This window comes from Malaya genurostris, chromosome 2 (assembly GCF_030247185.1).
Source record: "Malaya genurostris strain Urasoe2022 chromosome 2, Malgen_1.1, whole genome shotgun sequence".
Classification (NCBI taxonomy): Eukaryota; Metazoa; Arthropoda; class Insecta; order Diptera; family Culicidae; genus Malaya; species Malaya genurostris.
In genome coordinates, this window is record NC_080571.1 from 98614306 (window position 1) to 98628213 (window position 13908).

General features: G+C 40.3%; 1 protein-coding gene across 20 annotated transcripts in view; it reads left to right on the forward strand.

Moving 5' to 3' along the window:
* The window catches only part of LOC131427151 (voltage-dependent calcium channel type A subunit alpha-1), a 394973-nt gene that overhangs the window by 82287 nt on the left and 298778 nt on the right, over positions 1-13908 (forward strand). The gene's annotated exons all lie outside the window — the stretch shown is intronic.

Here is a 13908-nt window from a genome sequence, read left to right on the forward strand (position 1 = left end):
TCTACGGCGAATCCATCGAAGAGGTCGAACTGAGTGCATCACACTCAATCTGCTTGGTGGAGGACTGGCTGCGTAGCAGGAAACTGCAACTCGCGCACCACAAAACAGAAGTGATGGTGGTAAACAACCGCAAATCGGAACAGGAGGCGCTGGTACATGCCGGAGATTGCGTGATCCCCTCCAAGAGATCACTGAAGCAATTGGGTGTGATGCTTGACGACAAACTCAGTTTCAGCAAGCACGTTGAATACGCCTGCAAGCGCGCATCAACAGCGATCGCGGCGCTCTCTCGTTTGATGGCCAACAGCTCGCCTGTGCGCTCCAGTAAACGAAGGTTACTGGCGGGAGTGGCAGTTTCGATCCTCAGGTACGGCAGCCCGGTATGGGCGTCGGCACTGAATGTGGAACGCAACGCACAGATGCTGGAGAGTACGCATAGACTGATGTGTCTTCGCGTAATCAGTGCATACCGCACTGTATCGAGGGATGCGGCCTGCGTGGTTGCAAGCATGATGCCTATCAGTCTGATAGTGAAGGAAGACGCGGAGCGCTACAGCATGCGAGGAGACAGGAACGCCCGTAGGGCCTCCAAAGCCGCTTCTCTACGCAGATGGCAACAAGAGTGGGACAGCTCAACCAAGGGCAGGTGGACACATCGGCTCATACCTAGGGTCTCGAGCTGGTTAGATAGACCTCACGGAGAAGTGAACTTCGGCCTGACGCAGTTCCTCACAGGGCACGGGTGCTTCAGATGGTACCTCCACAGGTTCGGCCACGCGACATCCCCTGTATGTCCTGGCTGCCCAGACGAGATCGAGACGGCCGAACACGTCTTGTTCGCATGTTCCCGTTTCGCGGCTCAAAGGAGTGAGCTACTGGAGGCATGCGACAGGGACACCACACCGGAAAACCTGATCCAGAGAATGTGCCACTGCGTAGAGAACTGGAACGCAGTGTCGACCGCGGCATCCCAAATTGCGGGAATATTGCAGCGGAAATGGAGTGCGGATCAACAACAGGTCAGCCGCGTACCGTAGCAGGCTCAAGAGGGATCAGCGAATAAAGGTCGGTCCGGGAGAACCTTCTTCGTCGGGAAGCTCTTCGTCGGAGTAGCCTAGATCCATCGTCGGGGACTAGACGAGTAGTACGTAAAACTGTTAGGATCGTCGGGGCGCCAGTGAACCGGAAGCTTTCCTCCAACCGGAATCACTGGATCGACCCAGGCATCCTCTCGGTCGGGCGTTGACGGGTATCGAAGGCGTCGGTTTCGGGAGGGCCTCCTTCGTCGGGGAACTCTCCGTCGGTGTAGGCTAGATCCTTCGGCGGGGGCTAGTCGAGTAGCCGCCACAACACCGATTCGAGTCGTCGAGGCGCCAGCGAACCGGAAGCCATGCTCCAACCGGAATCGCGGGACCGACCTCGGCACTCCATCGGGTGTCCCGTGTGGTGTAAGAGACTCGGTGTCGGGAGATTCTCCTTCGCCGGGGAAATCTCCGTCGGAGTAGTCTAGATCCTTCGTCGGGGACTAGACGAGTAAATCGTGGTGTAATACCGCTAGGATCGTCAGGGCGCCAGTGAACCGGAAGCTTTCCTCCAACCGGAATCACTGGACCGACCCAGGCATCCTCTCGGTCGGGCGTTGACGGGAATCGAAAGCGTCGGTTTCGGGAGGGCCTCCTTCGTCGGGGAACTCTCCGTCGGTGTAGGCTAGATCCTTCGGCGGAGGCTAGTCGAGTAGCCGCCACAACACCGATTCGAGTCGTCGAGGCGCCAGCGAACCGGAAGCCATGCTCCAACCGGAATCGCGGGACCGACCTCGGCACTCCATCGGGTGTCCCGCGTGGTGTAAGAGAATCGGTGTCGGGAGATTCTCCTTCGCCGGGGAAATCTCCGTCGGAGTAGTCTAGATCCTTTGTCGGGGACTAGATGAGTAGATCGTCGCGTGATACCGATAGGATCGTCTGAGCGCCAGTGAACCGGAAGCCACGCTCCAACCGGAATCATTGGATCGACTTAGGCATCCTTTCGGTCGGGTCGTAGACGCGTACCGTAAGCGTCGGTTCGGGAGGACTTCCCTCGTCGGGGAACCCTCCGTCGGTGTAGACTAGATCTTTTGCGGAGACTAGTCGAGTAGTTCCGCGACGTAGCATCAGTTTTGGGTCGTCGAGGCGCCAGTGAACCGGAAGTTACCCTCCAGCCGGCATCACTGGACCGACCTCGTCATCCAACTGGTCGATCCCTCGAGAGCATGATGCTGATCCCCATTCTGCATAAATCTGGGGAGGGTGCTGTGAGCACCAATAGCCTTCCACCCCGAAGTAATACCTAGCGGTGGTGCCGGGGAGGTAGGGTTGGAGATCCAAGGTGTTTTAGTGGGTAGTTCCAATCAACAGTTGGGTAGTCCTGTGGAGAGTCCCACACTCCGTGCGTAAATGCATTTCACCTTGTGAAAAAAAAAAAAATACAGATATAAGTACAGAAGTTACAGGACCAAATATAGAAAATACTTGAGCAGGTACAAAAAGTACAGGAGCTAATTTTGAAACAAGCACAGGAACAAACACACAAGTTACAGAAACAAGCACACAAAGTACAAAATAAAGTGCATGAAATCGAGGAACAAGTACAGAAAAAAGTATAAAGTTCAAAAGGTAATCGCAAATGTTGTCGAGACAGCAATTTTGAATGGCAAATTAAAAGAAGAAAAAGTTTTCATTCCTCGCATTCCAATGATGCCCACTGATATGTCATTTCAATTTGAACATCGTTTTCTCATCCGTTACCGTCAAAAATCGTTATGAGTCTGTAGCGTGAATTTAAAGTTTTTTTTTCAGATGGAAAATTGTATGTTTCCTGTACACGTTTCGGCAAACCATCGGTTTTATATATTTTGTCCTGTTGTCCGCGATATAAAAAGGTTGGGGCCAATATCACAGAGCATTATAATGATTTTTTTTCAATAGTCTTTGAAATTGAAAAGTAGGTTTGATTTTCTATATCTAATCCAATATTATTGCGCTACGAAGTGTGCAGGGGTCCGCTAGTAAAGGTATAAAAATAAACAACAAAATAACCCTATGTTCAGAATGATCAGAATTATTCCAACTAGAGTGATTTCTCATCATTTTAAATTCATATATTATGAGAATTATAATATTTTCAAAATCGATCTTCGATCCCTATATTATTTTCTTCGTGTTTATGACAGTGCATAGATCATAAAAAGACTATTCTGCTCTTCATTATTTTCGGCAAAAAGTAATTTTGAAAAAAGTAATATCCTGGTTTTATTTATGTTTCATACACATCTTGAGACTTCATATTGTGCTCGCCATATTCAAGCCAATAAAAGTTTTTTTGGTTGCATTTTCGTTATCATAACGTTGGGAAAACCTACCGATAACTATCTGAATCAATGAAGAAATTATAATCTTATAATATCTATGTTATTGCTATATCAATTCACAGTAACGATTCACTCATACGCTAACGTATTTATAATGGTTTCGCAACGGAAAATAAAAATATTTTCAACTAGTAGCTAAAAGCATAGCTGTGATTGAAGACATGTTAGAATTAAGTAACGATAACTTACAAATGAAAGTTAGTTCTATGTTTACGTTATGAAGAAACACTGATTTCACCTTGATTCAAAGAGTATAACATAAAAAACATATTCGTGCTGTTGTTGCAACATAGTTTGGACTTAGTCGTATCAGAACTAGTTGCGGATTGCAACTTGGGTAACAATCACTCAAATTTCTGGTTGGAAACTAGTCACAAATAAGCTAGCGTAACAAAAATTGTTACTTGGGTATATGTTACCAATGCATAATACTGCACAATGTTAACAGCGTTGTTTTCGAATGTTTCGATGTAAGTAAAAGACACATTTTCCTCGGTAATCAATTTTACTTCTGCACTAAAGACACATATTGGTAAATAAAGGTAAACTTAGACTAGCTTTAATTCATTGAACTACTTCACTTTTTAACAATACCAAGACATTGATTCTATGCAGCTATTCAATTTCTTTGCACTGTTATTTTTAAAATTTCGTTGCTTCAAAATATGCAAATATGCAAATTTAATGGACATTACTTAAAAGTATGTAGGATTAGTGTAATTATACATTAACAATGTAAAAATAGAGTTGTAAGTGTGCAGTGATATAATGCATATGGTTACTTGGGAAATATACATAACTAACGTTAGCGTTAGACATGACTAGCGTTAGGGTTAAAGTTATAGATTAGAATAATGATTTGATAAGATAAGATGATTGTTATGTATCATTTGGAAGTATGTAATCTGTTGATACAAAAGATGAGAAGGTTTTATGCCTGTTGGAGAAGGAGAAAGAAAGAATCTCAGCTCCAGTTGAATTTTCCCTTACTCCTAAATAAATAAATAAATAAGTAAATAAACCCCACGTTTCAGTGTAACAATGTCAGTTTAATAATATTTTTGCCTTTCTCATATAAAAAGGCTATACAATCACTGCGAAAACCGACTTTTGAACCTTTCATTTACCGCACGACTCGATGAACTGAGCAAATGTCTGTGAGGGTATGTGTGTAATTACGTATATGTGTATGTGACAAATATTTACACTCACACTAGACCGATTTTCACAAACCTAAATTCAAATGAAAGGCCTTATGATCCCATACCATTGGATCCGACTTCCGGTTCGGGAATTACAGAGTGACATGCACTAAATTCCTGGTTGGATACTAGTCACAAATAAGCTAGCGTAACAAAAATTGTTACTTGGGTATATGTTACCAATGCATAACAGCAAAAATGGTGTCACTTACTTTTCTCGGAGATGGCTGAACCGATCTTCTCCATCTTAGATTCAAATGAAAGGTCCAAAGATGCCATAAAAATATCCCAATTTTCATTCGGATCGAATCCCTGGTTCCGAAGGTAGAGTGCTTAGTGTAAAAATATCAATTTTAAGGGTATTTTTACTCTTTCTCATATCGAAATGCAACACAATCAATGTGAAAACTCCAGTTCGTGCTCGCATCTCACCCGACGCAGTCGAGAATCGTTTACGGTCGAAACAACAGTAACAAAGACAATACGCCAGTGAACAATAGAGTGTACGGAATGGTCAAGTACGATTTAACAAAGCCTGAATCTTGGCCTACAAGACCAAATTCAATTTGTATAGATTTCAAGCGTTGCAAAGTTAGACCAGCAGCAAATGAAATTGAAATCTTACTTAAAGAACGAATGCATCTAGACGCTAATAATGTAAGTGAGATTCAATTCAACAAGGCGTCTAACTGTGTGTACATTATGTTTAAACGTGAAGGGGATGCAATTGCATTCGCTTCGGTCAACAATGGGTGCACAGCGTTGAGTGTGATAACATTAAATACAAAATCCCTGTGCACATGGTGGACAGTGCCATAGAAGTACGCGTGCATGACCTCCCCCCGCAGGTCACCGATCAGTACGTGCGGGAGAATATGTCGCAGTACGGTGAAGTCCTTTCTATCTTTTATCGGAGAAATGCGGCTTTCTCAGTCAAATGGATATAGGCAAACGATTTGTTTATAAAATTGCCCGACGTTTCGGCCGTTTTTGATGGCCTCGGGCGTCGGGCAATTTTATAAACAAATCATTTGCCTATATCCATTTGACTGAGAAAGCCGCATTTTTCCGATAAAACTCCAAAACAGTCGATATATACAAACTTGAGTCCTTTCTATCGAAAGGGAAGTATGGTGGAATTTTTTCCCCGGTATCCGGAATGGCGTGCGAGTGGTACGTATGCATCTACGTAAGACAATTCCATCTTACATCATTTGTGGTCAAGGTGTAAAACGCTGATTACTTCTGAAAATCAGCTGGTTACATGCCAGTTTTGTGAACAAGCTGCACACTACGGTAAACCTTGCACTGAAACTGCGAAAAGGACATCTTCAACCAAAGACAAGGTCAATCGTTCAACAATGGAAACTAGTGAGCGCAGTACTTCTGTTTCACCATCAAACAAACCAGCAACTGCAACCAATGTACAACAAGGCGCATCTACAGCAACTAGCAACGAGCTCAAGACTGCGAACATCAAGGAAAACGAAAAGGAGACGGAAATCAACAACAAAACCACCGATGCGGCAATGGATGACGAGACGAGTCACGAACGAAGTGCCCCTCATCCCTCGCAGGAGGGAAATGGAAGCTCCTCTCCTCCTAGAAAAAGAGTGACAACGAGATCCACTTCAAAAAATGCATTATTTAAAAAATCGGCTTATTCGGCCACGTAAAGCTTGTACGCAAATAGGCCTGAATAAAAATACCTTTTATATAAAAAAATGTGAAAACTGACTTTCGAACCGAAGCCCGGAGAACCGAATATCATACACCATTCGACTCAGCTCGACAAACTGAGCAAATATGTGTTTGTGACATATATTGACATTCACTTTGTCTCGGAAGTTCCGAAAATAGTAACCAAATGAGATAAAATGAAGCTCACTTCACTTAATCACATATGAATGAATAGATTTTCACTAACTTAAATTCATATGTAGTTTATTATTGTAGTAGTATTATGCAACAGAAATTTTAAAAACTATTTTCTAAACTTTTATTTAAATTGTAGTATTTCGGGAAATTTCTGATGTAACATATAGGAGAAAATGAAAAAGATGAGAACGGCATCATTACACCACTAGGAGGATTAAAACAGGTTTTGCCTTTCTCATATAGAAAGGTTATGCAATTACTGTGAAAACCGACTTTTGAACCGAGGCCCGGAGGGCCGAGTGTCATATACCATTCGACTCAGTTCGTCGAGTACGCAAAATGTCTGTATGTGTGTATGTGTGTATGTGTGTGTATGTGCTTATGTGTGTATGTAACGTTTTTTTGCACTAACTTTTCTCGGATATGGCTGAACCGATTTTCACAAACTTAGATTCAAATTAAAGGTCTTGTGGTCCCATACAAAATTCTTGAATATTATTAGAATCCGACTTCCGGTTCCGGAATTATGGGGTAAAATGTGCAAAAAAAGGGAAAATAAGTGCACTAACTTTTCTCAGAGATGGCTGAACCGATTTTCACAAACATGGGTTCAAATGAAAGGTCTTATAGTCCCATACAAAATTCCTGAATATTGTTTGGATCCGACTTCCGGTTCCAGAGCTATGGGGTAAAATATGCAAAAAAATGAAAATTTGTTTTCTAGCTTTTCTCATAGATGGCGCGACCGATTTTCATAAACTTAGGTTCAAATGAAAGATCCTGTGGTACTATACGTAATTCCTGGATCCGACTTCCGGATCCGGAAATATAAGGTAAAGTGTTTTAAAAATTGTATACAATCACTGAAAAGGGCGAAATCCGCAAAAAGTTTTCTAAATTGACCTCAAATCTTCTCCAATTAATAGTTTTTATCAGTAGACGGTCAAACAAACTGATTTCGGTTATTTTTTTAGGAATCTAAGAAAATTATTTTGAAGAATACCACAGTATTATATATGATGGTATGATTGATATGAGAAAGGCATCATTACACCACTAGGTGGATTAAAACCGGGTTTTTTTAATACTTCAGAAATTTCTAATAGTAAATAATACAAGAATTTTTACTACGTTTACGATAAGTTGAAAATATTTAACCATTTTCAAAGAGTAGCAAGAACTAAATCTGTTACAGGGGACGGGTGTAGCGTAATGGGTTAGTCGATGCCTTTCACGCAGCCCACCTGGGTTCGATTCCCAACCCCGCACATAGGGTCAGAAAGTTTTTCTGGCCCGAAGAGGCGAATGACCTTAAGGTTAAAACCTCTATAATCAAAACAAAAAAAAAATCTGTTACATTTCCGATAGAGATAACATTAAAACCGGTTTTAAATATAAATTAGCAATACGTCGGAAGCCAAATGTTTTATTTTTCCTTAAAACGATTTTATTGAATACCTCGACATCAAATGGCCTTGAATAAATTAACTTATTTGCCCCCCTCGTATTCTAATACTAATACATAAGGCGGTAGCATACAGTCGACTTCATTATTAAGGTGGTCGTACAAGCTTGGATCATGATGAGATCCCTGGCCGCCCAACAACATCTGTTACTGAAGAAAACATTGAATCGGCGGAGCAAATCGTGTTGCAAAATCGTTCTGTACCGATTAGAGAGATGGCTGTGTTGTTGGGCATCTCTTATCGATCAGCCGAACACATTTTAACTGATGTTTTGGGTTTGAAACGCGTCGCTTCTCGGCTGGTGCCAAAAAAGCTGAATTTCATTCAAAAACTGCGTCGTGTTGATGTCGCCAAAGAGATGATTTTTGGCAAAAAACCCAACCAATATCATCAACCAAGCACCGTACTCTCCAGATATGGCCCCGTGTGACTTTCTCCTCTTCCCCAGACTCAAACTGCCATTGCGGGGAACGCGTTTTGAGACCATAGAGACTATAAAAGAGAATTCGCTGCGTGAACTAAAGGCCATACCTTCGGCGGCCTATAGAACTTGTATGGAAAATTGGATCATGCGTTGGCATGCATGTATTGCCGCAGCAGGAGAGTACTTTGAAGGCGATAATAAAGAAATTTATTAAATAGAAATTTTGTGTTTTTTAAAAAAATTCCGGTTCTTTTTTGATCATAAGGTACTCATGAGGGGGCATGAGATAGGAACTTGTGAGCACTTGGTACACGTTTTGGCGACCAAGAAAACAGTTTGTCGTACATGCAACATAACATTTTGGATTTGAAAGAAGCAACACATCGTTTGGCGATCGATTTCCAACCTTTTGAATAAGCTACAAAGTCTTCAGACAAAATGAAATAACTTTTTAAATTACGCTCATTGATGCGGTGAATTCTTCTTTCATTGAGCACAGAAAAGCATCAAATTCCTCGGACCAAAAAAATTATCCATTCGTAGTGCTTCCAATCTTTTCCTTCAATATCAACGTTTTGGAATATCACGTTTAGATAACAAATGCAAAAAAAATCATTCAGGGTTTTCAAACGTTAGAGCTTTAGGTGACTTTTTTTTATCTTAACGAATTCCGGTATAAACACTTAAACTTAAACACTTTGCATTTAGGTGTTTATACCGGAATTCATTAAGATAAAAAAAAGTCACCTGAAGCTCTAACATTTGAAAATCCTGAATGAGTTTCCTTGCATCGCTCCTAAATTAACAGTTCAATTTCATTGGTTTTCCAAGAACCCAAATGGCAATCTCGTTTCCCTTTTAACAATGCATCGAAAAGTTGCATTTTCATCTCCATCTTTCACCCACAGTCAAGAAAAGGAAACTGAAATCCAGTTCCGAGTGCTTACATCTCAATGCAGGTCTCAAGGATAGTTATCCAGAAACGGTAATGCATTGTTTCAGTTGAGGAGAGCGGAAGAACTGAAGCTCAAAACACCGTACAGTATCGCTACGAATCTCAACAAAACTGGATCGCGCTCAATTGAGAGTTCACTTTTTCTCTTCATCGACATAATTTGAAGCAACAAGCAGCGGGATTATATTATGATACGGTATGTACGTTATCAGTTTGCCCAGTTTGGCACAGGACTTCATCGTGTTCTGGACCAATCATTTTGAAACGATTGAGAGGAAAACGGTATTAAGCATGGGTACAAAAATAGTTTAGGGATAAACTTCCAGGCTTTAGAGTTGCTTCAGTTCAGTTCCATTTACACCACTAGGAAATTTTCACAGTAGGCTCGGTCGCCTGCGGTGTTCTCGAAGTTGGTATGTTGGTAGCTTGATGTTTTCAGGATCATGACCAATTGAAAAGGTTTGCTATCATTAGTAGATTCATCAGCATGTTGGTTTGGTGAGAATTGGCAGCTGAGCTCAACATGGCAAACAGAATAATGTTCAATCAACCTCTCTACGAATGAGAATACTTCGTCGTTAGCGGGACAAACCAGTTGAAAAGGAAAAATGTAAGGGAAAAATATTAAGCTAAGGTCACAAATCCCATCTGATATCAAATGATGTGTCGTACAAAAGCCGCCCAAAAAAGATTCTCTTCTTTTTTTGCCTGTCATTGTGAAGTGGGAAAATATCGAAATGAATGAAACCCCTCCCTCCTCGGCCACCCTCAAGTGCTAATCGACTGTGAGTGAACGTACGACTTCTGTGACAAACGCGAGTGTCACTGCTGGAGTTAATTAAACCGGCACATATTCAAGATGCAATGGAAACTTGAAGACTTACGGATAGAATTATTTTTCGATAGTCATATTGACTGCAAACGAGAACACAAGAACCATTCCCTCAATGGTTTAATACATTGATAAGCTGGCAACAGAAAGTCCCAACGCTGTGCTGATTTCGTTCAATGGGGTAGAAGTTGGTGATCGTGAAATGACTTTGGTTTCAAATAGAGCTACGCGCCGATTCCAAAATATGTAAATCGGTTGCGCAAAAATTTTTTTGTCCAACGGCGGCAAAATTGAGTGAGGTCCGATTTCCTGTACTTCCGGAACCGGATTCCAATATAGCCGAAGTTGGTTCGTATGGCCAAGTAGCAACAAATAAGCTATAAATTGGAATTGGAGCATAATTTAAAAGATCGCCACTTTATGTGACGATATAAAAAATTTTAACACACCTCACCCGGAAATGTCTTATTTGGTATGGGACCATAAGACCATTCATTTGGTTGTGGAACGCACTCTATCAGATGGAACTAGTGTTTTTGAATGATTGTTTTAAATAGCAAAAGTAGACTCTCGCTCAAAAAACTAAAGGACTATTTCGCCGAAAGGGTTATTTAGCCGAAAGGGTTATTTCGCCGAATGACATTTCGCCGAATGGGTCCTGAAATCGTTTTAAAATCGTAATTGGAATTGATGAAAAATGGTAGCGTTAACGCCCGTTTTGCTGGCCTACAGTTGTACTTCTTGAATAAAGATTGATTATTGTACTCTTTAAATTGATTTATTCATGAACCTCAGAACGGAGTTCCCAAGAAAACTTGTTGACTATTATCTTCTAAGCATTAAAGCAATTGCCTAGGTGTATCTACCAGGCAAATGTATGTAGTATTTTCTGTTTATAAAGTGAAAATGAAAAAAATATCTAATGCGGCTACGCCAAGTCAGGCTTTAAGAATCGTGTAATTCTACACAATGATGACTAATTAGGATGCTTTCTTAGGGAAACTGTTTTAGGGTTTCAAGACTTATTATACGATTGAAAAAAAAAATCTGTAATATATCCCAAGTGGCGTTAGCGAGCATGTAAATTTCTAACCTTCTGTAACTTTAAATAGGAATTGTTCAGCAGAGTGACATGTTCGAACAATTTTTCGCAAAGTTGGTTGGCGTTAGACTATAAAAAAAACTTTGTTTAAGAGGACCCTGGTAAGTTGCTACACACCAAAAAAATTTGAATTTTACAGGTGACTTAATTCCTCATACGATGTAATTCATAAAGACCTAATTCGTCAAATGACGGAAAATTTCATTTGTAATGACTTAATGTTAGATTAGCTTGAATTTTACTGGTTTCGATTGTAACTTGCGTAACTAGCAGATGCAACTGTCTGGCTTTAAATACCTCTTTTACCAGCCAGCTTTTGTAGCTCAGTCGATAAACAACGTGCTTTGCAATCCAATGGTTCTTGGTTCAAGTCGCGGCGCTGGCTATCAGTATTCATTTTTTTTATTTAAATAAATTTCATGTTATGGAATTTTAGACACAATATTAAATGTTCTTCCACGTAAATTTGCGTGAACTGCGACGCTCCTTTTATTTGCATCTAATAAGATGTAAAATCGCAGGGTTTTTTTCGAAGTGTGTAAAGCATTAAGATAATTTAGCTAGCGACATCTGAAATCTTGGTGTTTTGATAGAGCAGAAACTTGAACTTGGTACAAAATGTTTCGGTTGTGTATATAGTTAAATATAATGATTAGTGTATCCTTTGAGCAGGATTGATAAGTATATGCTAGTAAATGATGTTTGAAATGATTTGAAATGCAAGATGGCGTCCTCCGTGGCATTGATATCACTTAAAAACTAACAATAAATAATACCATTTTCGGAACGGATATGAATAGATGCTAGAAAGCGATGTGTTAGGTCCTTCCAAAATCCAAGATGGCGACTTCTGATTCATTAATATTTCTTTTCGTTTTCTTCGAACAACTTTTCTCGGAGATACTTTTCTTCTAGATTGCTGAGCCGATTTTCACGAACTTAGATTTAATGGAAAGGTCTTGTAACCTCATACAAAGTTCCTTAATTTTATTCGAATCCGACTTCCGGTCCTGGAATTACGGGGTGATATGTGCAAAAAAAATGAATATGTGCTCTAACTTTTTTCAGAGACGGTTGAACCGATTCTCACAAACTTAGATTCAAATCAAAGGTATAATTGTCCTATACAAAGTTTTTGCATGAAACGTCGAGCTCTGGTGTTACCCCAAAATTTTTTTAAGTCAACTCTTTGACTGAAATTATTTTAGATTGAACCAGATCTGAACGTTTCATGCATTTCTAGGATATTTGGCATCAAAAACAAATTTCTTTAGCTTAGCGGTTTTTACGCGGATTTCCGAAGTTCCGCGTTATTTTTACGTGAATTCCGAAGTTACGCGGATTTTTTGCACGGTTTTTTTTTCACCCGTTAAAAATCTCCTGCTTAAAAATAGACTTCAGTGTACAACACTTTTTGGAACGAATTTGATGAGAAGATACCGAAAAACAATAAAATAAAAAAAAACAATAGTATCGATTATCCGAAAGCCGCCATCTTGGATGACTTGAAGCATCGTATTCCGGCATGAACTTATAAAATTTGTTCTGAAAATACACACATTGTAAACGTTTTCCAGGAATATCGTTCAGCAGAAAGTCGCCATCTTGGATTTCGAAAGGACTTGAAAAATCGTTTTTCATCATCTACTTATCACACTCGTTTCCAAAATGGGAGCAGACCATTTCGTCGAAAGTCAGTTTGCAGATAAGGTCATTTCGCCGAATGAGTAATTTCGAAAACGTTATATTAGCAAAGTGAAGCCTTGGAAATTTGACTTATTTTCATAGACTTCGCAGCCGATTCATAGCGTACAGAACAATTGCATGGATAATGTTTCGATCCTACTGACACTAAAAATTCTTCCAGTTTGGAGCTTGAACATACGACCTTGCTAGTATGACCAGCGTCCTATGCATTCATTCCGAAATCTGTTGTACGAAGCAAACAACGTAAACTTTTTTTTACGAACCAACTACCAAACAGTAAATAAATGTTCACCATCTTCATTGGAAACTAATCAGATTCGCCGAAACTAACCTGTTCGTCCTCCCTTTCATTTTCTCCGTCTTCCACCATCTTTTCGTTCACTAATTAGATCTACATGCCGGTTCTAACCCCGTCGTTCGTCCACGCTCACTCACTGCTCCCTCAACTAACCTTCTTCTTCCATTTTCATATCCACTTTGCTCTTCTATCCCGCCTTTCAAGGAAGCTGCTCTGTAATGCTGTATTATTGTGTCATCAACTAGTTATAGAGTTAGTGATTTAGCTTTAACTGTTAGTTTTAATTGTTAGTTGTAAACGTAAATGTATCTGTTGGATCATTGTAATCTGTTGATACAAAAGATGAGGAGGTTTTATGCCTGCTGGAGAGAGAGATTGCTATATTTCATCTCCATCGGGCTTTTCCCTGCTCCCCAAAATAAATAAATAAAATAAATAAATTTTAATTCAAACATTTTTTACGAAGTGAATTCGAAAGTGTGTAAACATTTTTCAAGAACTGATTCTATTTACGATCCCTCGTTTAGGTCGTAATTGAAGGATTGGGTGCATCTACTTTCCAGTACGTTTCGAAAACACGATTTTGTTAGTGATATCTGACCAAAGAATATCTATGATTCGGAATATGACATCTCGGA